Raw genomic sequence first — 15,719 nt, forward strand, 5'->3', positions numbered from 1 at the left:
AAAAACGGCAGAGTAAAGACCTGAAAATGTGTCCATCCCTCCCTAAAAACAATGTTAAAAATTGATTAAAATAGTCAGAATAAATTTTTTTCATAACTGAAAATTCAACAAATTTATTTAAGAAAAATGGCTTTTATACATAGCAATAACCTTTGTGGCACTTTAACTTGTTCTAGTTTCATCTCCTTCCCCCCAACTCAGTGGGATCTTGAAAAATAACAGTTCATATTCCTGGTATTGGAGAGAGCAGAACAGTGCCTCATTCCCAAAGAATCATCCTTATTTGATTTATTTGACTGTTACCTGGAAGTTACCTCTAAAAAACACTTATCTTATTTGACCCAAAATCCAGGGATAAAGCCTTTGCCTAGAAAGAACTTGTAAAAAAAATTTATAGATAAATATTTTAATGCCACAGCAGCCTGCGGCAATGGATAACAATTGGGGTCCAAAAATAGACTAACCAAAAGCTTAAAAATATAAATTAAGGAAAGAGATGACCATACGGCCTTTGAAAAACTCAGCATATAGAAGGCCATGTGTATGTGTTAGAATGTGCAATGCTCAGGGAAAACTTGAGAAGGCTTTAAGCTTTCATCTCTGCCTGACCTTCAGATCCCACACAAGCAGAAGGTAACACTAAGGCAGAGTTCTGAACTGCCTGGCTGAGTGTTAAAAGGATGCTCTAACACATATACATGATCCCTTCAGCAAAAAATGAGAGATTTACTCAAGGAACTATTTTAAAATATCTCTATCCAATCTGGCAACTAAGCAAAGTTAACTAACTAAACTGTAGATACTTCAGTGGCCACAAGTGACAAAGAAAAAAGATTTTACGCAATTGTTCAGAAAAGTCACTAAATGAACAACTGCAGCAAATAGCAACAACTACAAATCCTGCCTGTGGGAGAGGAATCTGATTTTCAGAGCTGCCACATTATATTCTTTTCAGCAATCGGTTTTCAAAAACAAATTATGAGGCATGCCAAAACAAGAAAGCCCGTACACTGGCTTATGTACTTCGGCAAAGAAGTAGTTAAAAGAAACTGCCTTTGAGGAGCCCAGACACTGAACTAACTAGACACAGTTTGTATTAGCTATTTAAAATATGTTCTAAAACTAAAGGAAATAGTGTGTAAAGAACTAAAGGCAGGTATGAGAACAATGTACCTCCAAAGAGAATATCAATAAAGAGTATCATTTAAAAAAGAATCAAATAGAAATTCTGAAATTGAAAAATACAGTTAACTGAAATGAAAAATTCACTACAAGGCTCAACATCAATTTCAAGCAGACGAAAGAAAATTTACACTTCAAGATTGGTCCATTGAGATTACCCAGTCTGAGAAACATAAAGAAAAATGATGGAGCCTCAGTGACCTGTGGGACACTCAAGCCACCAATATGCACATAATGAAAGTCCAAGAAGGAGATGAGAGGGAAAGATTAGAAAGAATTTTTGAAGTAATGGCTAGAAACTTCCAAATTTGATGAAATACCTTAATCTACATACTCAGGAAACACCACAAACTCCAAGTAGGATGAACTGAAAAAGAACAATACTTAGAAATATCAAAGTGTCAAAAGCTAAAACTAAAGAGACTCTTCAAAGTAGCAGACTTCATTTAAAAAGGATCCTTAATTAGAATAACTTATAATTTATTATCAAAATCCATGAAAGGCAGTGGGATGACAAATTAAAGTTTTGAGGAAAAGAAACTTTGAACTAAGAACTGTGTGTCCAGCAAAACTCTTCTTCATAAATGAAAGAAAAATAACTCATTAGCAGGTAAACAAAATCTGACAGTTTGCCACTAGCAGACCAGTTCCACAAGAAAAATGAAAGGGATTCCTTCAAGTTGAAATGAAAGGACTCTAGACAGTAACTCAATTGAAGCAATAAAGAACTCTAATAATGGTAAATAAATAGGAAAATATAAAAGACAACAACATTTTTTTACTGTTTTCTTTGCAAATAAATTTTTCTTCCAACTCCCTTGTTTGCAAAGATGGAAAAACTGATCCTAAAACTGATATGAGTATTCAAATGAATCAGAAAAGCCAAAACAATCTTGACAAAGAACAAAATGGGAAGAAGCACATTTATCAATTTTAAAACTTAATACAAAGCTACATTGATCAGCATAGTACAGTGCTGGCATAAACAGAGATATATATTAATGAAATAGAACTGAGAATCCAGAAATAAACCCATACGGCTCTGGTTTATTAATTTTTGACAAGAGTTCCAAAACTATTCAATGGAGAGAGAATTGTCTTCAATAAACAGTGCTACAACAAGAAGACATATTAGTTATACATGTGAAATAAAGAAATAAAGAATTTACAAATTCTTTTTGCATGCACATAATATACTTAAGTTCATATATAAATATTAACATGTAGTAATAAAAGACCAAAATGTAAGAGATAAAAATATAAAACCCTTAGAGAGAACTTAAGTGCAAATGTTTGTGACCCTGGGTGAGCCAATGATTTCTTAGATATGACAGCAAAAGCATAAATAGCCAAAGAATAAACAGATAGTTGAAATTCATTAAAACTTAAAGCATCTATGTGTTAAAGGACACTATCAAAAAAATGTGAGAGCCAACCCATATCATCAAATAAATTTTTATAAATGTTATGTTTGGTAAGAGCGTAGTGTCTACAATATATAAAGAACATTTAAGACAGGAGGGTTTGGCCACGCCTGCAGCCGTGGCACCCAGGTTCCTGGTCCTTTGTGGCCCAAGAGGTGAGTCCACTGCAGGTGGGCGTGGACCTGCGCTGGGTTACCAAGTTCAGCTGTGCTCTGCAGTGCGCAGTTTTGCCCAGCACGGGGCTGGCTGGCAGTGGTGCGGAGCCGGCACCCTTGGAGGCGAGCGGCTGGGCCTGAGGAGCCTTGGGGCAGGCAGCCCCGATGCCTTCGTCCACCATGCTGGGGAGCGAGAGGCTTCAGTGGAGTCCAGCCCAGGCATGTGAGGCGGCCTGCCTGGGTGCACCCTGTGGTTCCCGGCGACATGTGTGAGGTCAATGTGACCAGGATGCGGGAGAGCTGGTGTGTGGTGTGTGGCAGCGTGGACTTTCCCCAGGGATTCCCGCCCGCCCCGTAGGTCCTGTTGCGCATTTCTTTCGGGACCTTGTGCACTTACAGTTGAAGTGAAAGCGGTGTTTTCCCCAGTTTCTTTTAGGACATTATGTCTTGTCTTCTTTGCAAGACAGTTCAAGAAACTAGTGAAAAGGCAAAGACAAACACATTCTCAGAGACTGTTGTCTTGATGATTTGGGGTCAAGACTAGTGAATATGCAGTTCTGTCCTCCCCAACATCCTCAACAGAGCTTCGTGTCTAGCCTGTTTCTAGCATTCAGAAAGAATGCTCCAGGTTATGACCCCAAAGTCCTGACTATTCACAGAAGCTGTCTCCTGTGCCGCACAGTGGCGGCCAAGATGGAGATAAGCCTGAGCTCGCAGTCCCACACACAGGCTTCCTCCAAGCAAGAGAGTCACACAATAGCAAAGCTGGAAGAGAAACGGGAGCCCCTCTGCAAAAAGACTATCCCGATCCTGAGCTCTCCTGCCAGAGCTTTAGACGGTATTGTTATCAAGAGGTGTCTGTACCCCAAGAGGCGCCCTCCCTGCTCCAGCAGCTATGCCGGTAGTGGCTGCAGACCGAAGTAAACACCAAGGACCAGATGTTGGAGCTGCTGGTGCTGGAGCAGTTGCTGAACACCCGGCCCCCAGAGATACAGGCTTGGGTCAGACTTCGGTGTCCAATGAGCAGCAAGGAAATTGTTACCCTGGTGAAAGATTTTCACAGAGCAGCCAGAAGACCAAAGCAGTGGGTGGCCGTTTGCATGCAGGGGCTTTTGAAGAAAACTGGATCTCAGCTTGGAGAACAGGAACTGCCACATTTTCAACTGCAAACTCCAAGGAGATACCCTAAGGAGAGCTCTCAGGAGGAGGTTTCCCAGGCAGGATCCCAGGACCAGCTGAGCCCCCACCATTGGGAAAAATCCCCACTTTTCCAGGAACCAACTTCCAAATTGGCTGGAACAGAGGCCCCCCAGAATGAAGTGACAACAAGGAAAATCCACAGCAGGAGGGGGCTAAAGGAGCAAAGCCATGTGCAGTGTCAGCTGGTAGATCCAAAGGGAACGGTCTGCAGAGTCCTGAGCCGAGAGGCAAATATGACTGAACTCCGGCTGTCAGGAAGGCAGGGGAGCCTCTCAAATGCTCAAAAGCCATTCGCCCACTACCAGAGACATTCCAGGGAACTAGAATACAGCAGCAGCTCCCTAAAAAGCCACCCGCTGAGAGAGCTGAAGAAAAGCAAAGGAAGTAAAAGAAGCCTGAGCAGCTGTCTGTAGTGCCTTGCTCACCAGCCAGCCTGCTCAGCATGGAAGCCATAAAAATGCGATGACTGTGGAAAAAGCTTCACGTGGAATTCAGAGCTGAAAAGACACAAACGTGTTCACACGGGGGAGAAACCCTACGCATGTGGAGAGTGTGGGAACTGCTTTGGGTGGCAACTGACCCTGAAACTGCACCAGAGGTTCCACACCAGGGAGAAACCATACCAGCGCGGCCTGTGTGGGAAAAGTTTTCACCAGAGCTCGAACCTTTACCAGCATCAGCAACCCCACCATGGGGACTGAAGGCAGGGCTCCCTCCTTCTGCCCAGAGAGAAGGTGTTTGTGTTTGTCCTACCCCCATCCGCATGTGAATCATAAAGACCGACACCCTGACTTACAAGGAAAGCTGGAGGTCCTTGAGAAGTGCCCGGCGAGGAGTCCCAGAAGCTGAGGGCACATGACTGCGTGGTAACGGGATGAAAGGCAGCAGGCAGGTCAGGGTGTTGGGTCAGAGAGAACCAGGGTTCCTGTTGGAGAGCAGGGAGTAACTGCTGAGGGGGAGTCAGGACGATCCTGCAGGCACCTCCCCTACCCGATGTTAGCACCACCACCCACACTCTGCTCTCTTTATCCTCTAAATGTGTCCAGGAGTAAACTCTACACAATACGCCTCTGCTGCCATGTTATCTATACGACTTTTATCATGCACACACATCCTTAGTAAGGATAAGTGGCCCAAGAGAACTTCAAGGCAAAAGTTCACTAGAATATAAATCCCTTAATGTTCTTCCTATAATTCTTGGCTGTTCCTGATGAAAAGTGCATGAAGTGAGGATGTAAACACATTTGTGTGAGGAAAAAAATCAAAGAACATTTAAAACTCAACAATTAAAGACAACCCAATTAGAAAATGGGCAAAGGATTTGAATATATATTTCTCCAAAGCAGGTATGCAACCATATAATAAGCACATAAAAGGTGTTCACCATTATTAGCCATTAGGGAAATGCAAAGCAAATACTGTGAGATACTACCTCCCTCCCACTAAAATAGTTTTAATTTAGAAAAACAAACTACAGAAAGAACAAGTGTTGGCAAAAAAGTGAAGTTGGAACCCCCAAAAGTAGCTTTTGAGAATGTAAAATGGTACAGCCAGTGTGTAAATTTGTTCCTCAAAAGGTTAAGTAGCAGTTCCAATTCTGGGTAAACACTAAAGACAACTAACAAAACATGTTTATACAAAAACTTAAGTGAATGTCAAAGCAATATTATTCATAATAGCTGAAAAGTGGCAACGATACAGATGTTCATCAGCTGATGAATGGTTAAAGAAAAGTTGGTATATCAATACTATGGAATATTATTCAACCACACAAAGGAATGAACTACTAATACATGCTACAACATGGATGATCCATTAAAACATTCTAAATGAAAGAAACCAGACATTAAATAGCCATATATTATACAATTCTATTAATGTTAAATATGCAGATGATGTAAAGCCACAGGGATAGAAAGTAGATTAGCGGTTGCCAAGGGCTGGCAGAGTGGGGAAGAAATTGGGAGTGACTCTTAATAAATCAGGGGTTTTCTTTGGGGGTGATAAAATATTGTGGAATTAAATGCACAACTCTGGGAATATACTAAAACCGCTGAAGTATACATTTTAAAAGGGTGAATTTTGTAGTATATGAATTACAGAGCATAAAGAAAGAAAGAGAGACTGAGACAGAGATAAGGCTGAAAAATAGAAGAATGTCAAATCATAATGTCTTTTGATCCACACTAAGGAGTGGGAATTTTTTCTGTTGGTATTAGGTATTCACTGAAGTATTTTGAGTAGGAAAGTAACAAAGTTTCACAGTTGGCTACAGGCAGTGCCTAGGAGATCTGGAACAAAATGTACAGCTAATCAGGGTAGAGAACAACCTAGAAACACCAGAACATATTGAAAATAGAGTGAGAGAGTTAAGAATTAGAAGACTAATCTGAGAAAAAAATAGGCAAACCAATAGTCTATAAACCAAATGTATAAGTAGGTGATACAACTCATTAACTGATAATAAATTATTACAAATTATTCAGTATTTTGAATTGCATAGAGTGGTTAATTCATATTAGATAAAATTGTCAGACACTAATGTCAAATTTTAAAAATATGTTTTCACAGGTAGTATTCAAATGACACATAATCATCAATTTGTATTTATCATAGATAATTATTAAAATACATTTTCCTCCATGTTAGCAAACAAGCATTACCATATTTCAAAGAATTACAGGAAAGCTACTATTTTGTTTCAAATTAATTTTCATAAATATTTGATTGATACCTGACTCAGAATCCTGTGAGGTCAGGGACCATGTATGTTTGACTTAGACTGTACTTTCAATGCCCAGTCATGAGCCTGGTATATATCAAAGGTGTTTTATTTAACACAATGTTGAATTTTAAAAATATCTATCATACATGCTAAACTTGGATTAACAATGTGAATAACTAATATTAATCTAGCATTCTCTATGCCCTGGGTGTTATGGAAAGGACACTGAAAGTATTATCTCATTTATTTTCTTTAGACATAATAGGAAGTTTAAGGAAAATATGTTTACTATTCATTTTACAATGAGATAACTGAAGTCTCAGGAAATCTAGTAACTTGGTCAGTGTCACCTTACTAGTGAGTGGGGAACCCTAGACAAAATCTTCAGAGTCAGGGATGGGGTTCAGGTAGGACAAGTGAGGCAGGCGTGTTCCAGTCAGGGCTTGTTCCTGTCTTCATTTAGGAGTTTGGTATTTTGTTTATTGTGGGCTTTTTGGCAGTAACTTCTGTATTTTTAAATTTTATGGTAAATAGTATTATTTTGATGAGAAGGGTTTTGGGTAACTCCTTAAATTTTGTGCCTGAGGTAAGTGCTTCATAGCCTCACTATTGTCCCAGCCCTGCTCATGCCTGTAATATTGAAGTGTTCTCAGTGAGTAGCATTAGCATCTTAGAGAGATCCTACAGATCTTTTAGACAACCAGGAGAGTTTAACTGATGGGAAGACTGAGGTTCCTAAGGAAGATTTGTTTGGAAGGGAGACAGACTGAAGCAGAGTATTTCAGATAAAGTAATCAACCATATCCTGCCCCCAGCCTGAAACCTGTACCCAGTGAAGTCACACTAGTTTGCAGGTATTTTCTCTTAGCATGTGTGTGTTTGCTGTATTATGAACATTTTCTTTAAAGTAAAACATTTATAAATATATATTACTGCCATCATTACCTTCCAAAAAGTTGTTTTCTGTTTTCCTACTTTTAAAGTAAAATTTAATTTCTATCACTCTTTATATTGATTTTGTTTAGCTTTGGGTTTATAGAAGATTTACTTCTATGAACAGAGACCTTTCCAAATATCTTGAAAGTAAATATTTTAACATAGTATAAATATATTTTTTATTGTTATAGCAGATTCCTAAAATGCTCACATAGGTTTGATTTCCAGTTTAGCTGGCATGCAACTTTCCTTTGGCTGCAGGAGGGTGACGATCTGTCCTTTCAGCAAGAAAACTTTTATTTAATAATAAAGATAAGAGCAGAAAAAATTGTGTAAATGTAAGCAGATCATATGAAAATTCATTTGCAGTGACCCAATTATTATTTTGGATGAATGTAGCAGTTGATAAATTATTATGATCACAGCTCTCATTTGTCTTTAACAGAATGGTAATATTACCAAGTTCAGTTTCAGTTAGTATATTTATTTAATCCATTATTTTGACTTCTAGAAAGTAAATCATCTGAGAATTATTCCTTATATTTGGCTGTATCCATACAAATAAATCAGCCTGATAAAATCATTTAAAACCAAGGTTTAAACTTGAGACCAAAAACATGTGTGTGTGTGAGACAAAATGGAGTATTGTGACTCCTTTAACCCTTTCATTGCTTCTCACCCTCACTGCTGGCAGGAAGTGTTGGGAGCCGGTGCTATGCCCCTTCCCCCACTTGCTGATGTGGCTGGAATAGAGAACAAAGAACAGCCTGTTTACGCAATCCATGAGGAACTAAAGGAGCCCTGCTGTCATTAACTTTGCCCGGCTACCGCTGACGTCAATACTGTGCTTGACTGTTTATTGGATAAAGCTATTTTCTGGAATCAGGTGTGTCTTTGCTGTATAAATACCCTGGACCTTCAATAAAGCTTTGTTGGCAATGCATTGGAGTGTCAACCCTCCCAGTTCTTTTCTGTCTTCTTTTCTTTTGAGCCCCAGCGTTTTCCCCTTCAGCAGACCCTGTTTGATTTGACGGGGCTGGTTCACGACAAGGGAGGAGTCTTTCATAATCATATCTTATTATGTTCTTGCGTGAGGGACTATGTATCATAAATATTCTCTAAGTATAAGAATCTATCGCAGTCCTTCAGAGACAGAGTCAGAAATAGGTTTAACCAAACTAGGAAGTAAGGAGAGATGGGTCTTAATCAGAAGGAGGTCGGATGCTGTAAGAGAGGCACAGGCTTTGAAAAGGAGAAAAGGGGGAAACAGACTCTCCAATCACAGTATTCTATTCTCTTTGCCACAGTAATCATCTCCAGGGTAATCACATAATCCATATTTTCCCATTACAAGCTTCACAAAATGTTAATATGAGGAAGGTACTGATGGTTTCTGTTCCTTTAGGATAATGGACATATATATATACATGGGGTAAACATATTCCAGATTTCCAAGGAATGTCCCACCTGGTTTATACCTCTTTTCTTAGCATAATTATAATAGCACCTTTTTCATTGTCAAAGATGTCTTGGTTTGGATAATAATTAATATCATTATCCTGCCTTAAAGTATCTGGCTTGGCTTGGGGGTACTAGCATCCATCTCTCTTCGTCAAATGAACACTATGTGCAGCAGAAAATTAGTCTCTTTAAGATTACCAGGCTAAGAGATGTGAAAAAACAGAACTATAAGACCATCACAGGAGCCAAACTGATTTATGTTTCAGGTCATAGCAACCTCTGGTTTAAGCCAATTACTTGACCCAATAAATTCCCTTTTTCCCTTAAACTTGTTATTCACAACCAGAAAGACAGCATCCCATTTATCCCTTCATTTTTTATTTCTGGGTTGTATTTTTATTTAGGAATAGTTTATACAGTTTACAAAAATTTTAGTTATTCAAAACATAGCATTTACATTTTTTCATTTTTTTATTAAGGTATCATTGATATACAATCTTATGAAGGTTTCACATGAGCAACATTATGATTACTATATTCACCCATATTATCAAGTCTTACCCCCGACTGCACTACAGTCACTGTCCATCAGCATAGTAAGATGCTATAGAATCACTACCTGTCCTTTTTGTGCTATGCTGCCTTCCCCATGACCCCTCTACATTATGTGTGTTAATTATAATGTTCCTTAATCTGCTCATCCCTCCCTCCCCACTCACCCTCCCTACCCCTTTCCCTTTAGTAACTGTTAGTTCTTTCTTGGAGTCTGTGAGTCGGCTGCTGTTTTGTTCCTTCAGTTTTTGCTTTGTTGTTATACTCCACAGATGAGTGAAATCATTTGTTACCTGTCTTTCTCCACCTGGCTTATTTCACTAAACATAATACCCTCTAGCTCCATCCATGTTGTTGCAAATGGTAGGATTTGTTTTCTTCATATGGCTGAATAATACTCCATTGTGTTATGTACCACCACTTCTTTATACATTCATCTACTGATGGACACTTGGGTTGCTTCCATATTTTGGCTATTATAAATAGTGCTGCACTAATCATAGGAGTGCATATGTCTTTTTGAATCTGGGATCTTTTTTTGTTTGTGTAAATTCCTAGGAGTGGAATTCCTGGGTCCAGTGGTATTTCTAATTTTAGTTTTTTGAGGAACCTCCAGATTGCTTTCCACAATGGTTGAACTAATTTTCATTCACACCAGTAGTGTAGGAGGGTTCCCCTTTCTCCACATCCTCACCAGAATTTGTTGTTGCTTGTCTTTTGATGTTGGCCATCCTAACTGGTGTGAGGTGATATCTCATTGTGGTTTTAATTTGCATTTCCCTGATGATTAGCGATGTGGAACATCTTTTGATGTGCCTGTTGGCCATCTGAATTTCTTCTTCTAGAAATGTTTGTTCAGGTACTCTGCCCATTCTTTAATTGGGTTATTTTTTTTTGGGGTGTTAATGCATGTGAGCTCTGTATTTATTTTAGATGTCAGCCCCTTATTGGATATGTCATTAATGTATATTCTCCCATTCTGTAGGGTGCCTTTTTGTTGTGCTGATGGTACCCTTTCCTATACAGAAGTTTTTGTTTGATGTAGCCTCCCTCATTTTTGCTTTTGTTTCCCTTGCCCAAGGAGATATGTTAATGAAAAAGCTGCTCATGTTTATAATCTAGAGAGTTTTGCCTATATTTTCTTCTAAGAGTTTTGTGATTTCATGACTTACATTCAAGTCTTTGATCCATTTTGAGTTTACTTTTGTGTATGGAGTTAGACAATAATCCAGTTTCATTCTTACATGTAGCTGTCCAGTTTTGCCAACACTAGTTGTTGAAGAAGAGGCTGTCATTTCCCCACTGTATACCCATGGCTCCTTTATCATATATTAATTGACCATATATGTGTGGGTTTATATCTGGGTTGTCTATTCTATTCCATTGATCTAGGGCTGTATTCTTGTGCCAGTACCAAATTTTCTTCATTACTGTGGCTTTGTAGTAGAGCTTGAAGTTGGGGAGTGTAAGTCCCTCCTGCTTTATTCTCCCTTCTAAGGATTGTTTTGGCTATTTGGGGTTTTTTTTTGTGTGGTTTCATATGAATTTTATAACTATTTGTTCTAGTTCTCTGAAGAATGCTATTGGTATTTTGATAGAGATTGCACTGAATATTTAGATTGCTTTAGGCAGGATGGCTATTTTGACAATATTAATTCTTCCTAGCCAAGAGCATGGGATGTATTTCCATTTATTAGTGTCCTTTTTAATTCTCTTAAGAGTGTCTTGTAGTTTTCAGGGTATAGGTCTTTCACTTCCTTCATTAGGTTTATTCCTAGGTATTTTATTCTTTTTGATGCAATTGTGAATGGAATTGTTTTCCTGATTTTGTTGTCTGCTAGTTAATCATTAGTTTATAGGAATGCAACAGATTCCTGTGTATTAATTGTATACTGCAACTTTGCTGAATTCAGATATTAGTTCTAGTAGTTTTGGAGTGGATTCTTTAGGTTTTTTTTTGTATACAATATCATGTCATCATTTACAAACAGTGATAGTTTAAATTCTTCCTTACCAATCTCTATACACTTTATTTCTTTGTGTTGTCTGTTTGCCCTGTCTAGGACCTCCAGTACTATGTTGAGTAAAAGTGGGGAGAGAGGGCATCCTTGTCTTGTTCCCAATCTTAAAGGAAACACTTTCAGCTTCTCGCTTTTAAGTATGATGTTGGCTGTGGGTTTTTCATATATGGCTTTTACTATGTTGAGCTACTTGCCCTCTATACCCATTTTGTTGAGAGTTTTTATCATGAATGGGTGTTGAATGTTGTCAAATGCTTTTCTGACATCTATTGATGTTATCTTGTGGATTTTGTCCTTTTTGTTGATGTAATGAATGATGTTAATGGATTTTTTAATGTTGTACCATCCTTGCATCCCTGGAATGAGTCCCACTTGTTCATAACGTTTTTGATGTATATTTGAATTCAGTTTGCTAATACATTGTTGAGTATTTGTGAGTCTATGTTAATAAGGGATATTGGTCTGTAATTTTTTTTTGTATTGTCTTTGCCTGGTTTTGGTATTAGAGTGATGCTGGCCTCATAGAATGAATTTGAAAGTATTCCCTCCTCTTCTACTTTTTGGAAAACTTTAAGGAGGATGGGTATTAGGTCTTCTCTAAATGTCTGATAAAATTCAGCACTGAAGCCATATGGTCCAAGGGTTTAGTTCTTGGGTAGTTTTTTGATTACTGATGCAATTTCATTGCTGGTAATTGGCCTGTTCAGATTTTCTGTTTCTTCTTTGGTCAGTCTTAGAAGGTTGTATATTTCTAAAAAGTTATCCATTTCTTCTAGATTATCTAGTTTGTTAGGATATAATTTTTCATAGTATTATCTAATAATTCTTTATATTTCAGTCATGTCCATAGTGATTTTTCTTTTCTCATTTCTGATTCTGTTTATGTATATTGATTCTCTTTTTTTCTTAATAAGTCTGGCTAGGGGATTATCTATTTTGTTTATTTTCTTAAGCAATCAGCTCTTGTTTTCATTGATTTTTTTCTATTGTTTTATTCTTTTCAATTTTATTTCTGCTCTAATCTTTGTTCCCCCTTCTACTGATTTTGGCCGTATTTGTTCTTCTTTTTCCAGTTTCATTAATTGTAAATTTAGGCTGCTCATTTGTGATTGTTCTTCCTTCTTTAAATAGGCCTTACTTGCTATATACTTTCCTGTTAGAACTGCCTTCACTGCATCTCGCAGTATTTGGGGTGTTGAGCTGTTGTTTACATTTGTCTCCATTATTTCTTGATCTGTTTTAATTTAGTCTTTGATCCATTTATTATTTAGGAGCATGTTGTTAAGCCCCCAGTGTTTGTGAGCCTTTCTGTGTTCTTTCTACAATTTATTTCTAGTTTTATACTTTGTGATCTGAGAAGTTAGTTGGTAGAATTTCAATCTTTTTGATTTTGCTGAGGATCTTTTTGTTGCTTAGTATGTGATCTATTCTGGAAAATGTTCCATATGCACTTGAGAAGAAGGTGTATCCTGCTGCTTTGGGGGGAGTGTTCTGTAGATGTCTATTAGGTCCATCTGTTTTAATGTGTTGTTCAGTGCTTCTGTGTCCTTACTTATTTTTTGTCTCATTGATCTGTCCTTTGGAGTGAGTGGTGTGTTGATGAAATCTCCTAAAATGAATGCATTGCATTCTATTTCCCCCTTTCTCTCTGTTAGTAGTTTTCATTGCACATATTTGAGTGCTCCTATGTTAGGTGCCTAGATATTTATAATGGTTATTTCCTCTTTTTGGACAGACCATTTATCATTGCACAATGTCCTTCTTTATCTCTTTTTACTTTCTTTGTTTTGAAGTCTATTTTGTCTCATACAAGTACTGCAACTCCTGCTTTTTCTCCCAATTGTTTGCATGAAATAACTTTTCCATACTTTCACTTTTAGTCTGTGTATGTCTTTGGGTTTGAAGTGTCTCTTGTAGGCAGCATATAGATGGGTCTTGCTTTTTTTATCCATTCTGTAACTCTATGTCTTTTGATTGGTACATTCAGTCCATTTCCATTTAGGATCATCATTGATAGATATGTGCTTACTGCCATTGCAGTCTTTGGATTCTTGGTTACCAAAGTTTTAAGGGCTGCTTCTTTACTATCTAACAGTCTAACTTAACTCACTTATTATGCTAGTACAAACACAATCTTAAGATTCTTTTTTTTCTCCCTCCTTTTTCTTCCTTCTCCACTCTTTATATGTTAGGTATCATATTCTGGACTCTTTCTGTAGCCCTTGACTGACTTTGTGGGTAGTTGATTTAATTTTGCATTTGGTTAGTAATTAATTGGTCTACTTCCTTTACTGTGTTTTCTTTTTCCTCTGGTGACAGCTATTTAGCCTTAGGAGTAATTCCATCTAGAGCAGTCCCTTTAAAATACACTGTAGAGATGTTTTTGGGGAGGTAAATTCCCTTAAGTTTTGTTTTCCTGGGAATTCTTTAATCCCTCCTTCAAATTTACATGAGAATCTTGCTGTATACAATATTCTTGGGTAGAGGCGCTTCTGTTTAATTGCATTAAATATATCATGCCATTCTCTTCTGGCCTGTAAGGTTTCTAATTAGAAGTATGATGATAGCCTGATGGATTTTCCTTCTTATGTGATTTTTTTTTCTCTCTCTGGCTGCTTTTAATATTCTGTTCTTGTCTTTGATCTTTGTCATTTTAATTATTATATGCCTTGATGTTGTGTTCCTTGGGTCCCTTGTGTTGGGAGATCTGTGCACTTCCATGGCCTGAGAGACTGTTTCCTTCACCAGACTAGGGAAGTTTTCAACAATCATTTCTTCAATGAAACTTTCTAACCCTTTTTCTCTTTCTTCTTCTTCTGGTACCCCTGTAATACAAGTATTGTTCCATTTGGATGATCTTAGAGTTCTTTTAATATTCTTTCATTCCTAGAGATATTTTTTTCCCTCTCTGCCTCAGCTTCTTTGTATTCCTCTTCTCCAATTTCTATTCTATTTACCGTCTCCTCTACCTCATCTAATCTGGTTTTAAATCTTTCCAGTGCATGTTTCATTTCAGCTACTGTATTTTTAAAGTGTCTATCTCCCTCCTGAATTTATCCCTTAGCTCTTGAATATTTTTCTGTAGTTCCATTAGCATGCTTATGACTTTTATTTTGAAATGTTTTTCATTAAGATTGGTGATTTCAATGTCAGTGAGCTCTCTTTGTGGTGTTTAAGGGATTTTGAATTGAACAATGTTCTTCTGCCTTTTCATAATTCTATTGGATAGTGAGAAATATTAGGTTTGTGTGGGCCATGCCCTCTAGTTCCCAGAAGTTCTGCTCTTCAGAGCTTCCCAGTACCTGGAGCAATAGCAGTAATCACAGGTGAGCATTGCTGGTGCCTACCCTAAAGTGCGAGCTCTTTCCTGCTTCATGGACACAGTGCCTGCCCCCACTGTCAGGGCCAGTTAGCCACATGCAGGGAGCAGCATCTGTGTTAAGTCTTGTAGTTGCTGTAGGCAGGGCTGTCCTCAGGCTGGTCTGGAGCAATGGCAGGTGCTGCGGATTTGCATGCAGGTGCCGGTGCTGGAAGCGGAAGGCTGCTTATCACTGTGGTGGGCCTTAGAGCTGTGTTGCCAGTCAAGGGAATAGAATGCCTGAGGCTCCTGAAAGTTCCCAACCTGCTTGGCTGAGTGTGCTGGGCAGATTTTTTCCACCTGTTCCTTCTCCTTAATCTTTGCCCCTTTAGCAGTCCTCTCACTGTTGGGAAGTCTTTCAATGTGTCCATCTTTCTTTTGGCCCAATGCGGCTGTTTTTGGGAACCTGTTCTCAGTCTCAGTCTCTGACTTTAGTTTTCAGCCCCTCTAATCTCTAGAGTAGCATGCAATGTGGGTTTGGGCTCCTGGAGTAGATTCTAGAGCTGGGTAATTAGCAATCCTGGTCTTCTACTCCCTCCCTGCTCTGATTCTCTTCCTCTTGCAGTGAGCAGGGATGGAGGGAGTGCTTGGGTCCTGCCAGGTAGTGGCTTTATTATTTGACCCTTTTCCATGAGGTGTTCTCTTTTCCCAGATATAGACTGGCTGGTACAATCTTTTTTCTGGTCACTCTTTTAGGATTAACTG

At 38.4% G+C, this 15,719-nt stretch overlaps 1 pseudogene; it reads left to right on the top strand.

Moving 5' to 3' along the window:
* The first annotated feature begins 3,310 nt into the window (after positions 1-3,310).
* Positions 3,311-4,662, top strand: LOC118908980 (zinc finger protein 174-like; annotated as a pseudogene).
* Positions 4,663-15,719: the final 11,057 nt, after the last annotated feature.

Source organism: Manis pentadactyla, chromosome 4 (genome assembly GCF_030020395.1).
Source record: "Manis pentadactyla isolate mManPen7 chromosome 4, mManPen7.hap1, whole genome shotgun sequence".
Lineage (NCBI taxonomy): Eukaryota > Metazoa > Chordata > Mammalia > Pholidota > Manidae > Manis > Manis pentadactyla.